The sequence below is a fragment of the Oncorhynchus clarkii genome, chromosome 6 (genome assembly GCF_045791955.1).
Source record: "Oncorhynchus clarkii lewisi isolate Uvic-CL-2024 chromosome 6, UVic_Ocla_1.0, whole genome shotgun sequence".
Taxonomy (NCBI): Eukaryota; Metazoa; Chordata; class Actinopteri; order Salmoniformes; family Salmonidae; genus Oncorhynchus; species Oncorhynchus clarkii.
In genome coordinates this window covers 10,548,255-10,571,854 of record NC_092152.1, presented here as the reverse complement: position 1 = coordinate 10,571,854, position 23,600 = coordinate 10,548,255, and positions in this window count along the sequence as shown.

Sequence of the window (23,600 nt, the reverse complement as noted above, 5' to 3'; positions counted from 1 at the left end):
ATAGGATACAAGCTGAAAATGAAGGTCTGCTCTAAATGAACTAGCCATGAACGTTTTGAGAATTACAGTAGAGGAAGGTGGTCCCTACATTAATTGTGTGTGTGTCTGGTGTCTGGTGTGTGTGTGTGTGTGTGTGTGTGTGTGTGTGTGTGTGTGTATACCAGTGTGTGCAATTGCATGTGCCTCTGAAACAGGAAGGAACCCAACTTCAGAGTCAATGCATGACGACCTATAAACCAGCCTCTGTCTGTCTCTACAGCTCATAGTTTGTAGCAAAGTGTATCGAAAATATTGCTGATCTCTTGGGCTGTTATACCTGGCTTAAATACAATTTTATTAGTCACATGCGCCGAATACCACAGGTGTAGACCTTACAGTGAAATGCTTACTTACGAGCCCCAAACCAACAATGTAGTTTAAAAAAAATGTGGATAAAAATAAGAAATAAAAGTAACAAGTAATATGAGAGCATCAATGAAATAACAATAGCGAGACTATATACAGGGGGATACCGGTACAGATTCAATGTGGGGGGCACCGGTTAGTTGAGGTAATATGTACATGTAGGTAAAGTTATTAAAGTGACTATGCATAGATGATAGCAACAGAGAGTAGCACGATGCAAAAGAGGGTGGGTGGCATTGCAAATAGTCTGGGTAGCCATTTGATTAGGTGTTCAGGAGTCTTATGACTTGGGGGTCGAAGCTGTTTCAAAGCCTCTTGGACTTAGACTTGGCGCTCCGGTGTCTATTGCTGTGCGGTAGCAGAGAGAACAGTCTATGACTAGGGTGGCTGGAGTCTTTGACAATTTTTTAGGGCCGAGCAGTTGCCATTCCAGACAGTGATGCAACCAGTCAGGATGCTCTCGATGGTGCAGCTGTAGAACCTTTTGAGGATCTGGGGACCCATGCCAAATCTTTTCAGTCTCCTGAGGGGAATAGGTTTTGTCATGCCCTTTTCACGACTGTCTTGGTGTGCTTGGACCATATTAGTTTGTTGGTGATGTAGACACCGAGGAACTTGAAGCTCTCAACCTGCTTCACTGCAGCCCCGTCAATGAGAATGGGGGCGTGCTCGGTCCTCTTTTTCCTGTAGTCCACAATCATCTCCTTTGTCTTGATCACATTGAGGTAGAAGTTGTTGTTGAACGGGGGAGTACAGGATGGGACTGAGCACGCACCCCTGAGGGGTCCATGTGTTGAGGTTCAGCATGGCGGATGTGTTGTTACCTACCCTTACCACCTGGGGGTGGCCCATCAGGAAGTCCAGGATCCAGTTGCAGAGTGAGGTGTTTAATCCCAGGGTTTTAGCTCAGTGATGAGCTTTGAGGGTTACTCTGGTGTTGAACGTTGAGCTGCAGTCAACGAATAGCATTCTCACATAGGTGTTCCTTTTGTCCAGGTGGGAAAGGGAGGTGTGGGGTGCAAAAGAGATTGCATCATCTGTGGATCTGTTGGGGCGGTATGCAAATTGATGTGGGTCTAGGGTTTCTGGGATAATGGTTTTGATGTGAGCCATGACCAGCCTTTCAAAGCACTTCATGGATGTTGACGTGAGTGCTACGGGTCAGTAGTCGTTTAGGCAGGTTGCCTTAGTGTTCTTGGCCACAGGCACTATGGTGGTCTGCTTAAAACATGTTGGTATTACAGACTCGGACTGGGTGACGTTGAAAATGTCAGTGAAGACACTTGGTAGTTGGTCAGCGCATGCTCGCAGTACACGTCCTGGTAATCTGTCTGGCCCTGCGTTCAGAATGTTGACCTGTTTAAAGGTCTTACTCACATCGGCTATGGAGAGCGTGATCAAACAGTCTTCCAGAACAACTGGGGGTCTCATGCATGTTTTAGTGTTATTTGCCTCGAAGCGAGCATAGAATAGTTTGTCTGATAGGCTCGTGTCACTGGGCAGCTCTCGGCTGTGCTTCCCTTTGTAGTCTGTAATGGTTTGCAAGCCCTGCCTCATCCGACGACTGTCAGAGCCGGTGTTAAACGATTGGAGCCGGTCACGGGTGCACCCCAGCCACGCTCAAGGTACTAAACGATATGATAACCGCCATCGATAAAAGACAGTACTGTGCAGCCATCTTCATCGACCTGGCCAATGCTTTCGACTCTGTCAATCACCATATTCTTATCGGCAGACTCAGTAGCCTTGGTTTTTCTAATGACTGCCTTGCCTGGTTCACCAACTACTTTGCAGACAGAGTTCAGTGTGTCAAATCGGAGGGCATGTTGTCCGGTCCTCTGGCAGTCTCTATGGGGGTGCTACAGGGTTCAATTCTCGGGCCGACTCTTTTCTCTGTATATATCAATGATGTTGCTCTTGCTGCGGGCGATTCCCCGATCCACCTCTACGCAGACGACACCATTCTGTATACTTCCGGCCCTTCCTTGGACACTGTGCTATCTAACCTCCAAACGAGCTTCAACGCCATACAACACTCCTTCCACTCCAACTGCCCTTAAACGCTAGTAAAACCAAATGCATGCTTTTCAACCGTTCGCTGCCTGCACCCGCACGCCCGACTAGCATCACCACCCTGGATGGTTCCGACTTAGAATATGTGGACATCTATAAGTACCTAGGTGTCTGGCTAGACTGTAAACTCTCCTTCCAGACTCATATCAAACATCTCCAATCTAAAATCAAATCTAGAGTCAGCTTTCTATTCCGCAACAAAGCCTGCTTCACGCACGCCGCCAAACTTACCCTAGTAAAAATGACTATCCTACCGATCCTCGACTTCGGCGATGTCATCTACAAAATAGCTTCCAATACTCTACTCAGCAAACTGGATGCAGTTTATCACAGTGCCATCCGTTTTGTTACTAAAGCACCTTATACCACCCACCACTGCGACCTGTATGCTCTAGTCGGCTGGCCCTCGCTACATATTCGTCACCAGACCCACTGGCTCCAGGTCATCTACAAGTCCATGCTAGGTAAAGCTCCGCCTTATCTCAGTTCACTGGTCACGATGGCAACACCCACCCGTAGCACGCGCTCCAGCAGGTGTATCTCACTGATCATCCCTAAAGCCAACACCTCATTTGGCCGCCTTTCGTTCCAGTTCTCTGCTGCCTGTGACTGGAACGAATTGCAAAAATCACTGAAGTTGGAGACTTTTATCTCCCTCACCAACTTCAAACATCTGCTATCTGAGCAGCTAACCGATCGCTGCAGCTGTACATAGTCTCTCTGTAAATAGCCCACCCAATTTACCTACCTCATCCCCATACTGTTTATATTTATTTACTTTTCTGCTCTTTTGCACACCAGTATCTCTACCTGTACACGACCATCTGATCATTTATCACTCCAGTATTAATCTGCAAAATTGTAATTATTCGCCTACCTCCTCATGCCTTTTGCACATAATGTATATAGACTCTCTTTTTTCTTTTTTTTTCTACTGTGTTATTGACTTGTTAATTGTTTACTCCATGTGTAACTCTGTGTTGTCTGTTCACACTGCTTTGCTTTATCTTGGCCAGGTCGCAGTTGTAAATGAGAACTTGTTCTCAACTAGCCTACCTGGTTAAATAAAGGTGGGAAAAAAAAGAAAAAAATATCATTTTTGCTTGTAAACAGGAATCAGGAGGATAGAATTATGGACAGATTTGCCAAATGGAGGGTGAGGGAGAGCTTTGTATGCGTCTCTGTGTGTAGAGTAAAGGTGGTGCAGAGTTTTTTCCCTCTGGTTGCACATTTAACATGCTGATAGAAATTTGGTAAAACAGATTTAAGTTTCCCAGAATTAAAGTCACCGGCTACTAGGAGCGCCGCCTCTGGAAGAGCGTTTTCTTGATTGCTTATGGCGGAATGCTGTCTTAGTGCCAGATTCGGACTGTGGTGGTATGTATAAACAGCTATGGAAAATACAGATGAAAACTTTCTAGGTAGGTGGTGTGGTCTAGAGTTTATCATGAGATACTCTACCTCAAGTGAGCAATAGCTTGAGACTTCCTTAGACATCGTGCACCAGCAGTTATTTACAAAAATACGTAGTCCGCAGCCCCTTGTCTTACCAGACGCCGCTGTTCTATCCTGCCGGTACAGCGTATAACCAGCTAGCTGTATGTTGATAGTGTCGTCGTTCAGCCACGACTCCATGAAGCATAAGATATTACAGATTTGAGTGTCCCGTTGGTAGTTTACTCTTCCGCGTAGGTCATCTATTTTATTGTCCAAATATTGCACGTTTACTAGCAGAATGGAAGGAAGTGGGGGTTTATTTGATCGCCTATGAATTCTCAGGAGGCAGCCAGCCTCCTGTGGAGCTGTCATAGAACATCAAAAAGTAAGCATTTCTGTAAACACCTTAAATATTGGTGACAGTGTCTTGTTTGCAAGCAAAGGTGTTTGTGGTGCCTAATTAACGATAAATAAGTCACTTGTATTGCCCCAAAATTGGCCAAGATGATTAGCTAGCAAGCTAACATGGTTTACAGTCAGTTAGCAATCACTTCTACACTGTTTTGCCAGTTACAGTAGTAATGTCATGTCAATAACAGTCTCCAGTTGACCATTGTGATGCGCATCCATGCTTATCTACTTTCCATGCATATTCCTCAGCTCTCAACATTGGCTCCGGAGGGTGAAAAACTTATCCAGGGGCTCAGTACAGCACTGACTGCGACAAACGATCCCCCAGACACTGCAGGTACAACACAGTCTGACAGACAAACCGATTCCCCAGACACTGTAGGTACAACACAGTCTGACAGATGAACCGGTCCCCCAGACACTGCAGGTACAACACAGTCTGACAGATGAACCGATCCCACAGACACCGCAGGTACAACACAGTCTGACAGATGAACCGATCCCACAGACACCGCAGGTACAACACAGTCTGACAGATGAACCGATCCCCCAGACACCGCAGGTACAACACAGTCTGACAGACAAACCGATCCCCCAGACACTGTATGTACAACACAGTCTGACAGATGAACCGGTCCCCCAGACACTGCAGGTACAACACAGTCTGACAGACAAACCGATCCCCCAGACACTGCATGTACAACACAGTCTGACAGACAAACCGATGCCCCAGACACTGCAGGTACAACACAGTCTGACAGACAAACTGATCCCCCAGATACTGCAGGTACAACACAGTCTGACAGACAAACTGATCCCCCAGACACTGTAGGTACAACACAGTCTGACAGATGAACCGGTCCCCCAGACACTGCAGGTACAACACAGTCTGACAGATGAACCGATCCCCCAGACACTGCAGGTACAACACAGTCTGACAGACAAACCGATTCCCCAGACACTGCAGGTACAACACAGTCTGACAGATGAACCGGTCCCCCAGACACTGCAGGTACAACACAGTCTGACAGATGAACCGGTCCCCCAGACACTGTAGGTACAACACAGTCTGACAGATGAACCGGTCCCCCAGACACTGTAGGTACAACACAGTCTGACAGATGAACCGGTCCCCCAGACACTGCAGGTACAACACAGTCTGACAGATGAACCGATCCCCCAGACACTGCAGGTACAACACAGTCTGACAGACAAACCGATTCCCCAGACACTGCAGGTACAACACAGTCTGACAGACAAACCGATTCCCCAGTCACTGCAGGTACAACACAGTCTGACAGACAACTGCACTTTTAACCCGAGGCTATTCGCCTGATTACCATATAGAGTTCATTTGGTCCTTTCTCCCTCTGTTCTTCCAATCGTTGTGTTAATGAGTCTTTAACACTGTGTCAATAAGAAGTGTGCCCCTGTGTGTTCGGCCGAGCATGGCTATTCCCCCCTCAATTACAGAGAGAACGAGAGAAGGAGAGAGTGGGGCCCAGTGGCCACAGGGTGGTGTGGGGTGGGGGATGTTTTCCTAATGGCAGAGCCCCATTGCCACAGGGCACAGCGACGAGTGGCTCATTACAGATAATAGCTGAGATAAATGAGAACCTCCTCACCCTTGCTCATCTATTTCTGCCTGATTACCCTCTCCTCCCAAATAATAATATTAATAATAATAATAATAACAATAATGAGAATAATTCCACAGGGGGGGTCGCAGGGTTAACACAATGACGAGGAGGGTATTATTTGTGGATTAGTTGGTGCTGCTTGGTACGTTTGTTTAGTGGGCTGTTGTTTTCCCTGCCTAGTCTGATACGGGCACGGTTGACATAAATTAATTTGTGAAGAGCATGATTGATGGGACATGAAGCCTCTGGGGTGTTTAGACACCAAGTGGACTGCACAAAGCTACTAATGCCTCTGGCTATGTTATTTTTTTAATGCGTTTTTTTCAGTTCATACTTCATTGCATATGTTTTTTTTACCCTCATAAAAATTATTCTTTAAACCGTAATCAAATTAATCAATAAAAACGTTAATTATATTCAACACATTGAGTTATTTCTTGTAATGCTAACACACACTGGAAAACGCACACACACACACACACACACACACACACACACACACACACACACACACACACACACACACACACACACACACACACACACACACACACACACACACACACCAGACACCAGACACCAGACACACACACAATTAATGTAGGGATGTTGTTCAGTGTCTTACTTTGGAGTTGAAGGCTTCATTCTCCTGCATGCCTGGAAGCTCTGCTCTGCTCTGACTCCAAAGCATTCATTTACACCCCATTATGCAGTGGAAGGACTGTATCCCCTCTGACCCCAGACATCCTCACCTCCCTGTAGACAGGAGAAACTTTCAACAGTTACTATTTCAAAGCCGCTGTCAGCCACAGCCACTGTTAATCCACCCGTGATCCCCACTCTCTTTACCTCTATCTCTGCTCTGATTTATTCACTACTGCCATCACCGTCTCAGCTCTTCTCCAGCTTGAATTTCACAATCCCACTACGGGTTCAAATGCTTCCTTTCCACGTGCTGTGAATACTCCAACAGGCTGGCTTGTAAAGGTTCAAAGGAAACGGTGCGTTCTGTGAGCGAGCGCCCCCCCCCCCCCAAACTCACCACCCATGGTGAGCGTGGGTGCAGGATGGGGGAAGTGTGGGGGGAGGGGTCGTTATCAGGCCGCTTCATTCCGTCTGCCACCAGCAGGGGAGCGGTCTAATCGCTGTCAGCTCAGTGGCCCGCCTGCCGTCTGAGGAAGGCAGATAGACGCCGCACACCAAAGGACTCTGAGACTTGGCTCACCATGGCCATATGCCTAGACACACACACACACACATCATCCAGCCGCCACATTTCAAAGAGGAGCAAAACAAGGGACCCAGAAAAAGAGAAGAGGAGGGGAAAAGATATGAAAACAGACAGACTGATGACGGGGGGGGACGGGGGGGGGCAGAAGAAGGACGGAAGGGATGGGTCGGCTTCTAAGTGCCAGATCTGGTCTTGAATTCTCCCCACAATGATCAAAGTTATCATCTCCTTCTTCAGCGAGTGGGTTTTAATTGAGCAGAAAGTTGTTATCTCTGTGTATTCTGTTTAGAACAGACAGATGCTTTTCACAAGGGGCTGCTTTATATGGAAATGGGATGAATGCACAAGGAGGACGAGACACAAAAGTTGATTGGAGAAACTTCAAAGAGTATATAAATGTAATGTAGATTTTACTTTACTTCTCTCTCCATTTACATTCTCATTTTGTAAGAGCCATAGGGAGGTCTTCTGTTTAACTGCTTACTGTAACTAATTCACTATCAGTTTCCTCATGGGAGGTGTTGAATAGAGAAAATTCAATTGGTCTGAGGATGACAGAAAATTAGTGTAGAGGGTTTATGACCCTAGTATGATATAAAGTGGCTTATGAAATTATTCACCCACCTTTTGCAGCAATTACAGCTGCAAGTCTCTTGGGGTATGTCTCTATAAGCTTGGCACATCTAGCCACTGGGATTTTTGATCCATTCTTCAGGTAAAAACTGCTCCAGCTCCTTCAAGTTGGATGTGTTACCACATTAGAGTGTTGCTTTAGCAGTATGCTTAGGGTCATTGTCCTGGCTGGAAGGTGAACCTCCGTCCCAGTCTCAAATCTCTGGAAGACTTCCCTCAAGAATTTCGCTGTATTTAGCGCCATCCATGATTCCTTCAATTCTGACCAGTTTCCCAGTCCCTGCCGGTGAAAAACATCCCCACAGCATGATGCTGCCACCACCATGCTTCACTGTGAGGATGGGTGTTCTCGAGGTGATGAGAGGTGTTAGGTTTGTGCCAGACATAGCATTTTCCTTGATGGCCAAAAATCAAAATTTTTGTCTCATCTGACCAGAGTACCTTCTTCCATATGTTTGGGGAGTCTCCCACATGCCATTTTTTTTCTTTAAGCAGTGGATTTTTTTCTGGCCACTCTCCCGTAAAGCCCAGCTCTGTGGAGTGTAAGGCTTAAAGTGGTCCTATGGACAGGTACACCAATCTCCGCTGTGGAGATTTGCAGCTCCTTCAGGGTTATCTTTGGTCTCTTTGTTGCCTCTCTGATTAATGTCCTCCTTGACTTGTCCGTTTTTGGTGGGCGGTCTTCTCTTGGCAGGTTTGTTGTGGTGCCATATTCTTTAAATTTTTTAATAATGGATTTAATGGTGCTCCGTGGGATGTTCAAAGTTTCTGATATTTTTTAGATCCCAACCCTGATCTGTACTTCTCCTCAACTCTGTCCCTGACCTGTTTGGAGAGCTCCTTGGTCTTCATAGTGCCGCTTGCTTGGTGGTGCCCCTTGGTTAGTGGTGTTGCAGACTCTGGGGCATTTCAGAACAGGTGTATATATACTGAGATCATGTGACAGATCACGTGACACTTAGATTGCACACAGGTAGACTTTATTTAACTAATTATGTGACTTCTGAAGGTAATTGGTTGCACCAGATCTTATTTAGGGGCTTCATAGTAAAGGGGGTGAATACAAATGCACGCACCACTTTTCCATTTTTAAATGTATTTTTATTTGTTTCAACCAAGTTATTTTATTCATTTCACTTCACCAATTTGGACTATTTTGTGTCCATTACATGCAATCCAAATAAAAATAATTTTAAATTACTGGTTGTAATGCAACAAAATAGGAAAAACACCAAGGGGGTGATTACATTTGTAAGGAACTATACCATCTGACTCCATTACCATGTGAATGCTATAGTCCTAGTATCCCAGTATCCACTGGGTATAGCCAAGGTTGCGGGCCTTGCATCACGACTCAGAATACTAGAAGATGCACGTGTCTTGGTTTACCATTATGCAATTATTAGGAGACTGAGGGACAAGGAGCTAATATCTTGAAATCAATGTCCTAGCATTAAATTATAGAGTTAAACTTAGCTCAGAGATGCACTTTAAGAGACCAAGCAAATGTGCTATGTATATTGTGAATAACATTTACCATTAGATATTTCACCAAATAATAATTCAAGAAATATTACTCAAAAATGTGATGACTACGATTCGTATCTATTTAGAAGTAATCTGATTTGTTACAGTTACGCAATCAGAGCACAATTCAGCTCCCGGGTGGTGCAGTGGTCTAAGGCACTGCATCTCAGTGCAAGAGGTGTCACTACAGTCCCTGGTCCAATTCCAGTCTGTATTACATACGGCCATGATTGGGATTCCCATACGGCGGCGCACAATTGGACCAGCGTCGTCCAGGTTTGTCCTGGTTAGGCCGTCATTGTGAAGAAGAATTTGTTCTTAACTGACTTGCCTAGTTAAATAAAGGTTAAATTAATACAATTAAATAAAACCAGTATCCAGTGGGACTCACAATCATGGCTGGTTGTGATACAGCCTGGCTTTGATCCAGGGTGTCTTTGGTGACGCTTCTAGCACTGAGATTTATTTATATATTTTTTTATTTCACATTTATTTAACCAGGTAGGCTAGTTGAGAACAAGTTCTCATTTACAACTGCAACCTTGCCAAGATAGAGCAAAGCAGTGTGACACAAACAACAACACAGAGTTACACATGGAACAAACAAATGTACAGTCAATAACACAATAGAAAAGTGTATATACAGTGTGTGCAAATGTAGTAAGATTAAAGAGGTAAAGCAATAATAGGTGAAATAATTACAATTTAGCAATTAAACCCTGGAGTGATAGATGTGTAGATGATGAACGCAAGTAGAGATACTGGTGTATAAAGGAGCAAAAAAAAAGGAATAACCATATGGGGATGAGGTTGTTGGGTGGGCTATTTACAGATGGGCTGTGTACAGGTGCAATGATCAGTAAGCTGCTCTGACAGCTGATGCTTGAAGTTAGTGAAGGAGATATGTATGCAGCTTCAGTGATTTTTGCAATTCGTTCCAGTCATTGGCAGCAGAGAACTGGAATGAAATGCGGCCAAAGGAGGAGGGGTGACCAGTGAAACATACCTGCTGGAGCCATTGCTACGGGTGGGTGCTGCTATGGTGTCCAGTGAGCTGAGATAGGGTGGGGCTTTACCTAGCAGAGACTTTTAGATGACTTGGAGCCAGTGGGCGACGAATATGAAGTGAGAGCCAGCCAATGAGAGCATACAGGTCACAGTGGTGGGTAGTATATCAGACTTTGGTGACAAAACAGATGGCACTGTGATAGACTGCATCCAGTTTGCTGAGTAGAGTGTTGGAGGCTATTTGTAAATTACATCGCCGAAGTCGAGGATCGGTAGGATAGTCAGTTATACGAGGGATTGTTTGGCAGCATGAGTGAAGGAGGCTTTGTTGCAAAAAAGGAAGCCAATTCTAGATTTAATTTTGGATTGGAGATGCTTAATGTGAGTCTGGAAGGAGAGTTTACAGTCTAACCAAACACCTAGATATTTGTAGTTGTCCACATATTCTAACTCAGTACCGTCCAGAGTAGTGATGCTAGTCAGGCGGGCAGGTGCGGGCAGTGATCGGTTGAAGAACATGCATTTAGTTTTTCTTGCATTTAAGAGCAGTTGGAGGCCACGTAAGGAGAGTTGTGTGGCATTGAAGCTTGTCTGGAGGTTTGTTAACACAGTGTCCAAAGAAAGGCCAGATGTATATAGAATGGTGTCGTCTGCGTTGAGGTGGGTTAAAGAATCACCAGCAACAAGAGCGACATCATTGATGTATACAGAGAAAAGAGTCAGCCCAATAATTGAACTCTGTGGCACCCCCATATAGACCGCCAGAGGTCCGGACAACAGGCCATCCGATTTGACACACTGAACTCTATCTGAGAAGTAGTTGGTGAACCAGGCGAGGCAGTCATTTGAGAAACCAAGGCTGTTGAGTCTGCCGATAAGAATGCGGTGATTAAAATAGTCGAAAGCCTTGGCCAGGTCAATGAATACGGCTGCACAGTATTGTCTTTTATCGATGGCGGCTATATTATCGTTTAGGACCTTGAGCGTGGCTGAGGTGCACACATGACCAGCTCGGACACCAGATTGCATAGTGGAGAAGGTACGGTGGGATTGGAAATGGTCGGTGATCTGTTTGTTAACTTGACTTTCGAAGACTTTAGAAAGGCAGGGTAGGATAGATATAGGTCTGTAACAGTTTGGGTCTAGAGTGTCACCCCCTTTGAATAGGGGGATGACTGCGGCAGCTTTCCAATCTTTAGGGATCTCTGGGGGGCCATTAATTCACATATGGTGTCTAGGGCACAGTTGGGGCTCTATATCAAGCTGCAAAACTGAGAGACTTATTTCTGGAAAGGTGGATTTTTAAAAGTAGAAGCTCAAACTGTTCGGGAAAAGACCTGGATAGCATGACAGAACTCTGCATGCTATCTCTGCCGTAGATTGCAACTTCACCCCCTTTGGCAGTTCTATCTTGGAGTAAAATGTTGTAGTTGGGGGTGGATATTTCAGAATTTTTGGTGGCCTTCCTAAGCCAGGATTTAGACACGGCTAGGACATCAGGATTGGTGGTGTGTGCTAAAGCAGTGAATAAAACAAACTTAGGGAGGAGGCTTCTGATGTTAACATGCATGAAACCAAGGCTTTTACAGAAGTCAAGAAATGATAGAGCCTGGGGAATAGGAGTGGAACTAGGGGCTACAGAGCCTGTGTTAACTGCTACATCACCAGAGGAACAGAGGAGTAGGATAAGGGTACGGCTAAAGGCTATAAGAACTGGTTGTCTAGCGCATTCGGAAGAGAGTAAAATGAGCAGATTTCTGGGCGCGGAAGAATAGATTCAAGGCATAATGTGCAGACAAGGGAATGGTAGGATGTGAGTACAGTGGAGGTAAACCTAGGCGTTGAGTGATGATGAGAGAGGTTTCGTGTCTGGAGGGACAAGTTAAGCCAGGTGAGGTCTCCGCATGTGTGTGGGGTGGGACGAAAGAGCTATCTTAGGCATTTTGAGCAGGACTGAAGGCTCTGCAGTGACAATAAAGGGTCCAGGCCAATTGGCAAAGGAGGTGTTCTAGCCCTAGAATTAGCTGGTATATGGGCCCTGCTCAAGGCTAGCTGGTGCTTGCTTCGAACAGAAGCATTAGCTAACAGTAGCCATTCATTTTCAGCTAGCTAGCTGCGATGATCCGGAGTAATGATCCGGTGTAATGATCCAGAGCGTCAGAAATCCAGTGTAATGGTAGAGAGAAGCAGTCCGATATGCTCTGGGTTGATGTCACGCTGTGCAGACTGGAAGGTCCGAGCTAAGGCTGGCTGATGACGGGAAAAAAGGCGAGGACCGCTAGCTGTGGCTAACAACGACTAATAGCTAGTTAGCTGGCTAGCTCCTGATGGAAGTTCCAGTTATAAGGAATACAAATAAAAATAGGAGATCCGTACCACGTTGGGTGAGGCGGGTTGCAGAAAAATACATTTAGTTCGTATATAGGAAGTGAGATTAAGATGTATAATGCAGTGCCTTAGACCGCTATGCCACTCAAGTGTATACAGTTAGTACCAGGTAATAATATGGTTATATACAGAGAGTACCAGGTAATAACATGGCTGTATACTGGGAGTACCAGGTAATTACATGGCTATATACAGGGAGTACCAGGTAATAACATGGCTATATACAGGGAGTACCAGGTAATAATATGGCTATATACAGGGAGTACCAGGTAATAACATGGCTATATACAGGGAGTACCAGGGGTACGAGGTAATAACATGGCTATATACAGGGAGTACCAGGGGTACCAGGTAATAACATGGCTATATACAGGGAGTACCAGGGGTACGAGGTAATAATATGGCTATATACAGGGAGTACCAGGGGTACGAGGTAATAACATGGCTATATACAGGGAGTACTAGGGGTACGAGGTAATAACATGGCTATATACAGGGAGTACTAGGGGTACGAGGTAATAACATGGCTATATACAGGGAGTACCAAAGAATCTATCCAGGAATCCAATAAATACCAATTCTATTAGTTCACCCAAATTAAGAAACGACATATTGGTTTTCTTACAATGTAAACATTCCATGGACAAGATAAGAAAGACAGCAATCCAGTGTTAATCTGCTAAATTGAAATGACTTTGCTACTATGGCCTATTCATTGCCTTACCTCCTCACGCCATTTGCACACACTGTATATAGACTTTTTCTTCTCATATGTGTTATTGACTGTACGCTTGTTTATTCCATGTGTAACTCTGTGTTGTTGTTTCTGTCGCACTGCTTTGCTTTATCATCTTGGCCAGGTCACAGTTGTAAATGAGAACTAGCCTACCTGGTTAAATAAAGGGGAAATAACAAATATATAAATAAAATTGCCTTTGAGTGTTTCGTGGGTGTTCAAAGCTTGTTTTATTGACTCCAGACTGCAATGCATTTGATTTCATATCTAAAGTGACATTAATTCACTCACTGTGAAGAGCATTCTGTCACACAAGGTCTGCATCTGATGAATAACTGCGCTCTCTTTTCATGGTATACAGTTCTTAACCTACGTATGCAACCTGGTCTCAGGGCATTTCGTATTACTCTGTATGTAAAATGCAAGAGCCTCCATTTAGTATGATGTTTTCGTTTGTGGATCTCCATCACACATTTCGTATGATATGTTAGGAATTTCAAAACATACAATATGTTATGAATTTTAAAAACATAATATTTGTTACAAATTTGCAAAACGTATTATAGGTTACGATTTAGAGCTAGGTAGCTAGATGGCTAACATTAGCTAGCTGGCTAACGTTAGCTAGGCTAGGGGTTAGGGTTATGGGTTAGGGTTAAGGTTAGGGTTAAGTTTAGGAGTTGGTTATAGGGTTAAGGTTAGGGGAAGTGTTCGCTAAAAGGCTTAAGGTTAGGGTTAGGGGAAGGGTTAGCTAATATGCTAAGTTGTTGCAAAGCAGCTAAAAAGTAGTAAGTAGTTGAAAAATAGCTAATTAGCTAAAATGCTACATTTGTCCGTGATGAGATTCGAACTCGCTGCCTTCAGGTTACTAGATGTTCACGTTATACGCCCACCCATCCTCCTCGACCAACCACCCTACTTTCAGTTTTGAAACTTAGATAACCACCTTAGATAACCATCTGTCTTATGCAACCATATCAAACGTAACAAATTGTACTAATTGAGTGTCTCGGATTTAAGTTTACTATGTTACGTCTAGTCAATGAGACCAGGCTGCCTTATGTGGTGTAATGTGATATCCAGCTGTACAGCAGAATGCCTCTGAACAACCTCACTTCACCTCATTTACACCCTTTTCACATACACTTCTCTTGTCACTTTCAGTGTGATAAATTTCCTCACGGTTTCCTGCGTTTGTCAGTCTGGCTGATGTTCATAAGCAGAGCATGAACGACGGACATGACCGGTCGCTGTCTATTTTCCATTTCTCACTCCAGTGTCCCTATCTGTCCTCCCTTCCTGTGTTAATTCCCATTAAATGGGAGTGTTAATTTGCATATCCTCACCTTCAGAAGGCACCGGAAGGTGGTCCATGTCCCAAGGTGTTTTCCCGATGCCATCTTGCTTGCCATTCGGCTCCACTCAGACAATTTAATTGCCAGACTTCCGAGGGTAATGATTTTATGATGCATTTACTGCCATGTCTTGCTAGTACTGCTCTTGGCACTGACGCACCCTTGGAAGATGAATTAGTAGGAGACATGGGGTTGGCATTATGACTTAACCAAGCATGGGGCAGAAACAATCCTCTTCTCTGTGTTTCTCCTTTGTAGTTAGAGGAAAGTGTTTGCGTACTATAAGGAAAGTGTTTGTGTACTATAATCCATAGGACGCTGGTCAAAAATAGTGCACTATGAAAGGAATAGGGTGCCATGTGGGATACGTATATGCTGGAGTCTCTGTCATTCATAGTGAATACCCAGCATATGATTCTAACTTAGATCCTTGTAGCACATTGATCTGGTCATTAGAGGGGTTCATCAGAACGTTAACTGGGATAATTACCGCTCACTACTTTGGAAATACGCGGAAGTCGGAAGAGAAGTTGACGTACACAGATATGTACATAATAACATGCAGACATGAATGTGCTCACACACATACATAGACAGGCATGCACATACAAATACACACACGCAATTGTATTTTAAACAGTGTACATGCATTGAACGCATCCCATTTCACTTTATTGTCATCATTACTTAATGCACTATCCAGTATGGTTCCAGGAAAAGGACTCCATCACTATCCGATATGGTTCCAGGAAAAGGACTCCATCACTATCCGATATGGTTCCAGGAAAAGGACTCCATCACTATCCGATATGGTTCCAGGAAAATGACTCCATCACTATCTGATATGGTTCCAGGAAAAGGACTCCATCACTATCTGATATGGTTCCAGGAAAAGGACTCCATCACTATCTGATATGGTTCCAGGAAAAGGACTCCATCACTATCCGATATGGTTCCAGGAAAAGGACTCCATCACTATCCGATATGATTCCAGGAAAAGGACTCCATCACTATCCGATATGGTTCTAGGAAAATGACTCCATCACTATCCGATATGGTTCCAGGAAAAGGACTCCATCACTATCTGATATGGTTCCAGGAAAAGGACTCCATCACTATCCGATATGGTTCCAGGAAAATGACTCCATCACTATCTGATATGGTTCCAGGAAAAGGACTCCATCACTATCCGATATGGTTCCAGGAAAATGACTCCATCACTATCCAGTATGGTTCCAGGAAAATGACTCCATCACTATCCAGTATGGTTCCAGGAAAATGACTCCATCACTATCCAGTAAGGTTCCAGGAAAATGACTCCATCATGGTTCCAGGAAAATGACTCCATCACTATTCCGATATGGTTCCAGGAAAATGACTCCATCACTATCCGATATGGTTCCAGGAAAAGGACTCCATCACTATCTGATATGGTTCCAGGAAAATGACTCCATCACTATCCGATATGGTTCCAGGAAAAGGACTCCATCACTATCCAGTTCGGTTCCAGGAAAAGGACTCCATCACTATTCCAATATGGTTCCAGGAAAAGGACTCCATCACTATCTGATATGGTTCCAGGAAAATGACTCCATCACTATCCGATATGGTTCCAGGAAAAGGACTCCATCACTATCTGAAATGGTTCCAGGAAAATGACTCCATCACTATCCGATATGGTTCCAGGAAAAGGACTCCATCACTATCTGAAATGGTTCCAGGAAAATGACTCCATCACTATCTGATATGGTTCCAGGAAAATGACTCCATCACTATCTGATATGGTTCCAGGAAAAGGACTCCATCACTATCCGATATGGTTCCAGGAAAAGGACTCCATCACTATCCGATATGGTTCCAGGAAAATGACTCCATCACTATCTGATATGGTTCCAGGAAAATGACTCCATCACTATCTGAAATGGTTCCTGGAAAATGACTCCATCACTATCTGATATGGTTCCAGGAAAATGACTCCATCACTATCTGAAATGGTTCCAGGAAAATGACTCCATCACTATCCAGTATGGTTCCAGGAAAAGGACTCCATCACTATCCGATATGGTTCCAGGAAAAGGACTCCATCACTATCTGAAATGGTTCCAGGAAAATGACTCCATCACTATCCGATATGGTTCCAGGAAAAGGACTCCATCACTATCTGAAATGGTTCCAGGAAAATGACTCCATCACTATCTGATATGGTTCCAGGAAAATGACTCCATCACTATCTGATATGGTTCCAGGAAAAGGACTCCATCACTATCCGATATGGTTCCAGGAAAAGGACTCCATCACTATCCGATATGGTTCCAGGAAAATGACTCCATCACTATCTGATATGGTTCCAGGAAAATGACTCCATCACTATCTGAAATGGTTCCAGGAAAATGACTCCATCACTATCTGATATGGTTCCAGGAAAATGACTCCATCACTATCTGAAATGGTTCCAGGAAAATGACTCCATCACTATCTGATATGGTTCCAGGTGTCTGCTATTATTATATACTTCACCTGCTCACTCTTAGCCAAGACCAAGGCTGCATCACAAATGGCACTATTCCATATATAGTGCACTACTGTAAATAGGGAATAGGGTGCCATTTGGGACATAGAGCATTTCTCTGTGCTAAGAAACCATTTACTGCCATGGTACTCCCTTAATCACTGACTGGTAAGGAGAATCAGAATCATTTAAGAACTTGATGTGAAACCTCTGTAGGGAGCATGCAGTGACGTCTGGAACTGCATGCTGTTGCTCTTCCTCATCTCAAATCAAAATCAAATCAAATGTATTTCTATAGCCCTTCGTACATCAGCTGATATCTCAACGTGCTGTACAGAAACCCAGCCTAAAACCACAAACAGCAAGCAATGCAGGTGTTAAAGCACATTGGCTAGGAAAAACTCCCCAGAAAGGCCAGGCTATGAGGGGTGGCCAGTCCTCTTCTGGCTATGCCGGGTGGAGATTATAACAGAACATGGCCAAGATGTTCAAATGTTCTTAAATGACCAGCATGTTCAAATTATAGATCTGGGACAGGTAGCACGTCCAGTGAGCAGGTCAGGATTCCATAGCCGCAGGCTGAACAGTTGAAACTGGAGCAGCAGCATGGCCAGGTGGACTGGGGACAGCAAGGAGCCATCATGCCAGGTAGTCCTGAGGCATGGTCCAAGGGCTCAGGTCCTCCGAGAGAGAGAAAGAAAGGAGAGAAAGAGAGAATTAGAGAGAGCATACTTAAATTCCCGCAGGACACCAGATAAGACAGGATAAGTACTCCAGATATAACAAACTGACCGAAGCCCCCCGACAAACAAACTACTGCAGCATAAATACTGGATGCTGAGACAGGAGGGGTCAGGAGACACTGTGGCCCCATCCGATGATACCCCCGGACAGGGCCAAACAGGAAGGATATAACCCCACCCACTTTGCCAAAGCACAGCCCCCACACCACTAGAAGGATATCTTCAACCACCAACTTTACCATCCATCTCCTGCAGTTAGCTGAGTTGACATCACCTGTTGCTCTTCCTCATCTCCTGCCGTTAGCTGAGTTGACATCACCTGTTGCTCTTCCTCCTACTGTGAGCTGTGTTGACATCACCTGTTGCTCTTCCTCCTGCAGTGAGCTGAGTTGACATCGCCTGTTTGCTCTTCCTCCTGCAGTGAGCTGAGTTGACATCACCTGTTTGCTCTTCCTCCCGCAGTGAGCTGAGTTGACATCACCTGTTTGCTCTTCCTCATCTCCTGCAGTAAGCTGAGTTGACATCACCTGTTTGCTCTTCCTCCTGCAGTGAGCTGTGTTGACATCACCTGTTGCTCTTCCTCCTGCAGTGAGCTGAGTTGACATCACCTGTTGCTCTTCCTCCTGCAGTTAGCGGAGTTGACATCACCTGTTGCTCTTCCTCCTGCAGTGAGCTGAGTTGACATCACCTGTTGCTCTTCCTCCTGCAGTGAGCTGAGTTGACATCACCTGTTGCTCTTCCTCCTGCAGTGAGCTGAGTTGACATCACCTGTTGCTCTTCCTCCTGCAGTGAGCTGAGTTGACATCACCTGCTGGATGAGCAGGAACTCAGAGAGAAACAAAACAATAACTGGGAAAACAACTATCCGTAGATATCTCTCTCCCCTAGACTTGTCAATCACTGACTGTCATTATTAGCATATCAGCAAATCTTCTACAGCATGCATTATGTGGTTGTCATGCCAACTGTCCAGTCATGTCAGGTTTATTTGACCGTTTATTAACGCAGTCCTTGTGCCCAGACGCCCATGGTTGTATGTAGTATCATTTAGATCCTTCCAGGTTGTATGTAGTATACATCAGAATGTCTCAACCCTTTTTTTGTTACGTGTCTGAAGAGTAGTGATCTCCACTAGTTTCTACTTCTATAGTCCATCTGTAGTTGATAGTACTGTGTCCATATAAGGACAGCCTATTTACCTCAACCAGCAGGTGTCAGTCTAAGCAATGTATTTTCCATTGTCACAGAGGTCTCACCTGACTGGGCATGTGCAGACACATTTTGCCAATATCAACGAGGAGCCCAAAGGGAAAACAACAACAAATATCTAATTCTGGTCAGACAACTCGCTGTCAAATCAAATTGACAGAGAAATAATAATAATTTCTGGAGAAGACGCAGTTGCCGATACCAAACTAGTGTTTCCTGTCTTCCAGCCTCTGCCGATAGGCCACTTTTGAGAGAACAACAGAATGTGGATCTTTGCAGGGCTATCGTACACACCAACCACCTTTTCCCTGGACCACGTTTTTGATTCACTAGACAACGATATCTAAGTGTACATGGCGACCTATTTCAGACTTTGAATACACTGAACTCGAGGTGTGACGTCATCCAAAACTCATAATGCTTCAATACATGTGGAATGTAGATCATACAGCATCAATAGTCACCTCTTCTCTTTGATTAGCTGAAGAGTTGGAATATCCTTTCTACTTCATTTGATAAGAAACTCTAATAGAACAATTAAACCTGGAGGCATTTTCAAATAACTGTTTAAAAAACAAATCAAAGCAGAATCAACTTGAGTTTTTCTAATTAACTTCTCGAAATGAAGTCCCCGTGGAGATTATTGTGTCACAGTCATGTTCAAGTGCTGGGCAGATACCCTTCACAAATTAAGTCAAAATAAACATTGAAATTATTATTAATAATTACAGAACAAATGTTGTCATGTGTGCCTGCACACAGGGCAGACTCTTCCGAAAGATTTTGGCCACAGCATGGTGTTGAAGCCTTGCAATAATCTGCCTGGTTTTGGCCACAGAAAGCTGCCTGGGATCTAACCTTTTATCTCCTCATGATGAATGGATCTTCTCTGAGGTTCTGCCTTGCTGATGTTGTTGCCAATTTCCCACCTCCTTGATTTCCAACTAGAACTGATTCTTTGTGAACTTTTCAATTCATCACCTGGATGTGTTTCTCCGCTGCCGAGTGTTCCTGGACACTCCAGATCCCCTGTGCCACGGACACTGATTATTTCTGGGCTTGATGCGGATCGCCGGCTTCTCTCTCCATTTCTTCATCTCCCACCGTTGTGATCCTCTTGTTCTTTTTGCCCTCAATCTGTTTCCTCTCTTGTCCACCCATCCTCCACTTTTGCCATCGGGCTCAATTTGTCCAGTTGACACTGATGTTCTCTAGTGTTCTGGAACCGTTGTGTGTTTTGCCCGGCTGCAGTAGATATTTAGCTGGGTCTAAATGATGCCCAGTTTTAGAAGACAATTGACAGAGGATTAGTTTCCTATTGAATCTTACAGTATCTGAATTGCGTTTTTGCAGTTTTGTCTACAGGCCAAAATTAGTGGTGGTCTTTTCGTGGTACATTTTTTTGGCTGATGTATTCTAGCAATTTGGTCAGATTAGGCCAGGGCTCTCCAACCCTGTTCCTGTAGAGCTACCTTCCCATTGGCTTTCACTCCAACCCTGTTCCTATAGAGCTACCCTCCCATAGGCTTTCACTCCAACCCTGTTCCTATAGAGCTACCCTCCCATAGGCTTTCACTCCAACCCTGTTCCTATAGAGCTACCTTCCCATAGGCTTTCACTCCAACCCTCTTCCTATAGAGCTACCCTCCCATAGGCTTTCACTCCAACCCTGCTCCTATAGAGCTACCCTCCCATAGGCTTTCACTCCAACCATCTTCCTATAGAGCTACCTTCCCATAGGCTTTCACTCCAACCCTGTTCCTATAGAGCTACCCTCCCATAGGCTTTCACTCCAACCCTGTTCCTATAGAGCTACACTCCCATAGGCTTTCACTCCAACCCTGTTCCTATAGAGCTACCCTCCCATAGGCTTTCACTCCAACCCTGTTCCTATAGAGCTACCTTCCCATAGGCTTTCACTCCAACCCCAGTTGTAACTAACAGCTAATTACTAGAATCAGGTGGGCTAGATTAGGGTTTCCTGTAGTGCAAACCTACAGGATGGTAGCCCTCCAGGAACAGGGTTGGAGTTAAAACCTACAGGATGGTAGCTCTGCAGGAAAAGGGTTGGAGAACCCTGGTCTAGGTGAAACCGTGAACTAATGATTAATAGTTTCAGGGCTCAAGATCCCATGTGTATGGTCATTTTCTATCATGTCGGGTCATCATAACCATCAGTCTCTCAGAAGAACAGACTGAGTTTTATAGCTCAAGACGTGATTGAATGTATTTGACAGAAGAGCCAGTTCCAACAAAACAACATAACCAGCCTGTCAGTGTGGACCATTCATCTCAGAAAATTAGTGTATCTCTAATGGGTCCAATTTAGAAAAAAGTTTAGGGACAAATGTAACCTTAAAACTCCATCCTCCATGCTGTCGTGTTTAAAAGATGGCCACGGATCTCCTTTTAGCGTTCTCCGCTCTGTCGTGGATGTTGAACAGCGTCACCTTGCTGATTGAGACTGTTGTGTCTGGTGATGAAGCGAGTGCTCGACTGAGGGGTAATAAAGTGAGTGTGAGTGTGTCTGACAGAGGATTCTATTATTGACCATTTCCTGGACCTAGTCATGTGGGAGAGGTAATGCGCCCTGTAATAATCCTGTCAGGGAAACAGACCACTTTCTCCTGATCAATAGCCTTTTCCAGAGTTGCGTCCTAAATGGCACCCTACTCTCTCTATGGGACGCAGACTAGGGTGTGTGTTTTACTCACTGATTTCTTCAGCATTGTGCGCATGGGATCACTACTCTGTAGTATAGAGAGTGTATGTCTACATAATGGATTTCTATGTTTCCTGTGAGTGCACACATGATGAATTGAAAGCGTTCTAAATGAGAGGTTAAGTTAGGACCAATCCATTCAGCTTTGGGCTATACAACCACTGAGAATACAGAGTAGTTGTGGTGATTCGAACACAGCAGGGTTTTCTCAATGGTTTTACATATTAATCAATTTCTCACACCAATTTCAAGGTCATTGTGCGAAAGTTAATAGGTTCACTGTGGAAAACATGATTCTGGCACACACACACGCACACACACGCACGCGCCCATGAACGCGCACGCACGCAAGCACGCACACACACGCACACACACGCACACGCACACACACAGAGGACCTCAAGCCCACAGCACACCAAAATATTTCATTTGTCCTTGCCTGAAGCCTGCTGTCAAGACAGTTTCCCTGCTTGAACTTCAGAGCACTGACAAAAACAAAGCACATCTATGAGATAAGTGACAACCCTAAGCTAGATGTTTTCAACCATTACAAAAGTACACTACAGAGTGAAAGGAAGGTAAAACCTTGAGCTCCATGAACTTAAAATAGCTATTTGATGAAGTTTGACGCGAGTTGTAGGCATGAAAACAATGTGTCTCACCCAGCATGTTATATTTGATGGTGTCTTTGATGGTGCCAGTTCCCTTAGGCATAACATTAACATATTAACGTATGGACCATGGTTATCACACACTGCAAAATACATCACGAATGTTCATGTTTTGGAGAACACCCACTACAAATTTGAGAAGAAGGACAGACGTATTCAGGTTAGTTGAAACATATTTTTTATTGTCTTATAAAACAAGAACGTGTTTGAGGATATGAAGTCAACATCATGTACTCTAATATCAACGGGTGGAAGAGTTTAAAACTTTCCAAATATCTTCAACTGATCATTTGAAAGTGTCTTGATTTTTACTTCCTGGGTCTCAAATGGTCCAAACATTGTAACTGAACTGCCATAGGCTGGAATTTCACCAGTGTGATTGTGAGGATGTCTGAAGAACACTGGTGGGTTGTCAGTCCGGAATAATGTCACCAAGCATCACGGAGGGCAGTGGTGGCGCTCAGTGTGCGCTTTGTAATTCCATCTCACATTGGCACCATCGAGGGCTGATGCCAGAGAGTCTGAATAGACACTCGTCTTTCCTGGTATCACCTTTAGGCATAGAAATATTTTCTGTCCTCTTTCCCCTGACAAATGAGTGCCTCTGAAATGTACCATGAAAGAGGGCCAAATGAGTCAATGCCATGCTCGGCGGTGTGTCTCTGGATCCGTACTGCTGCTCTCATTTCTCCCGTAGGTGAATTCCATTTCACACTCCCAGTTCTCAGTGGATGGCCCTGGAAACAGGCTCTCTCAGACAGGACCCGTCAGGTCAGCCGAAACAGCAACATGCACCACCAGGCACATGGTTCAATACATTACAGCATTCTCCAACCTCTATTAAATCAGTGCAACCATTATTGTCTTCCTAGGACCCCCCCCCCCCCCGCCCCCCCCATTAA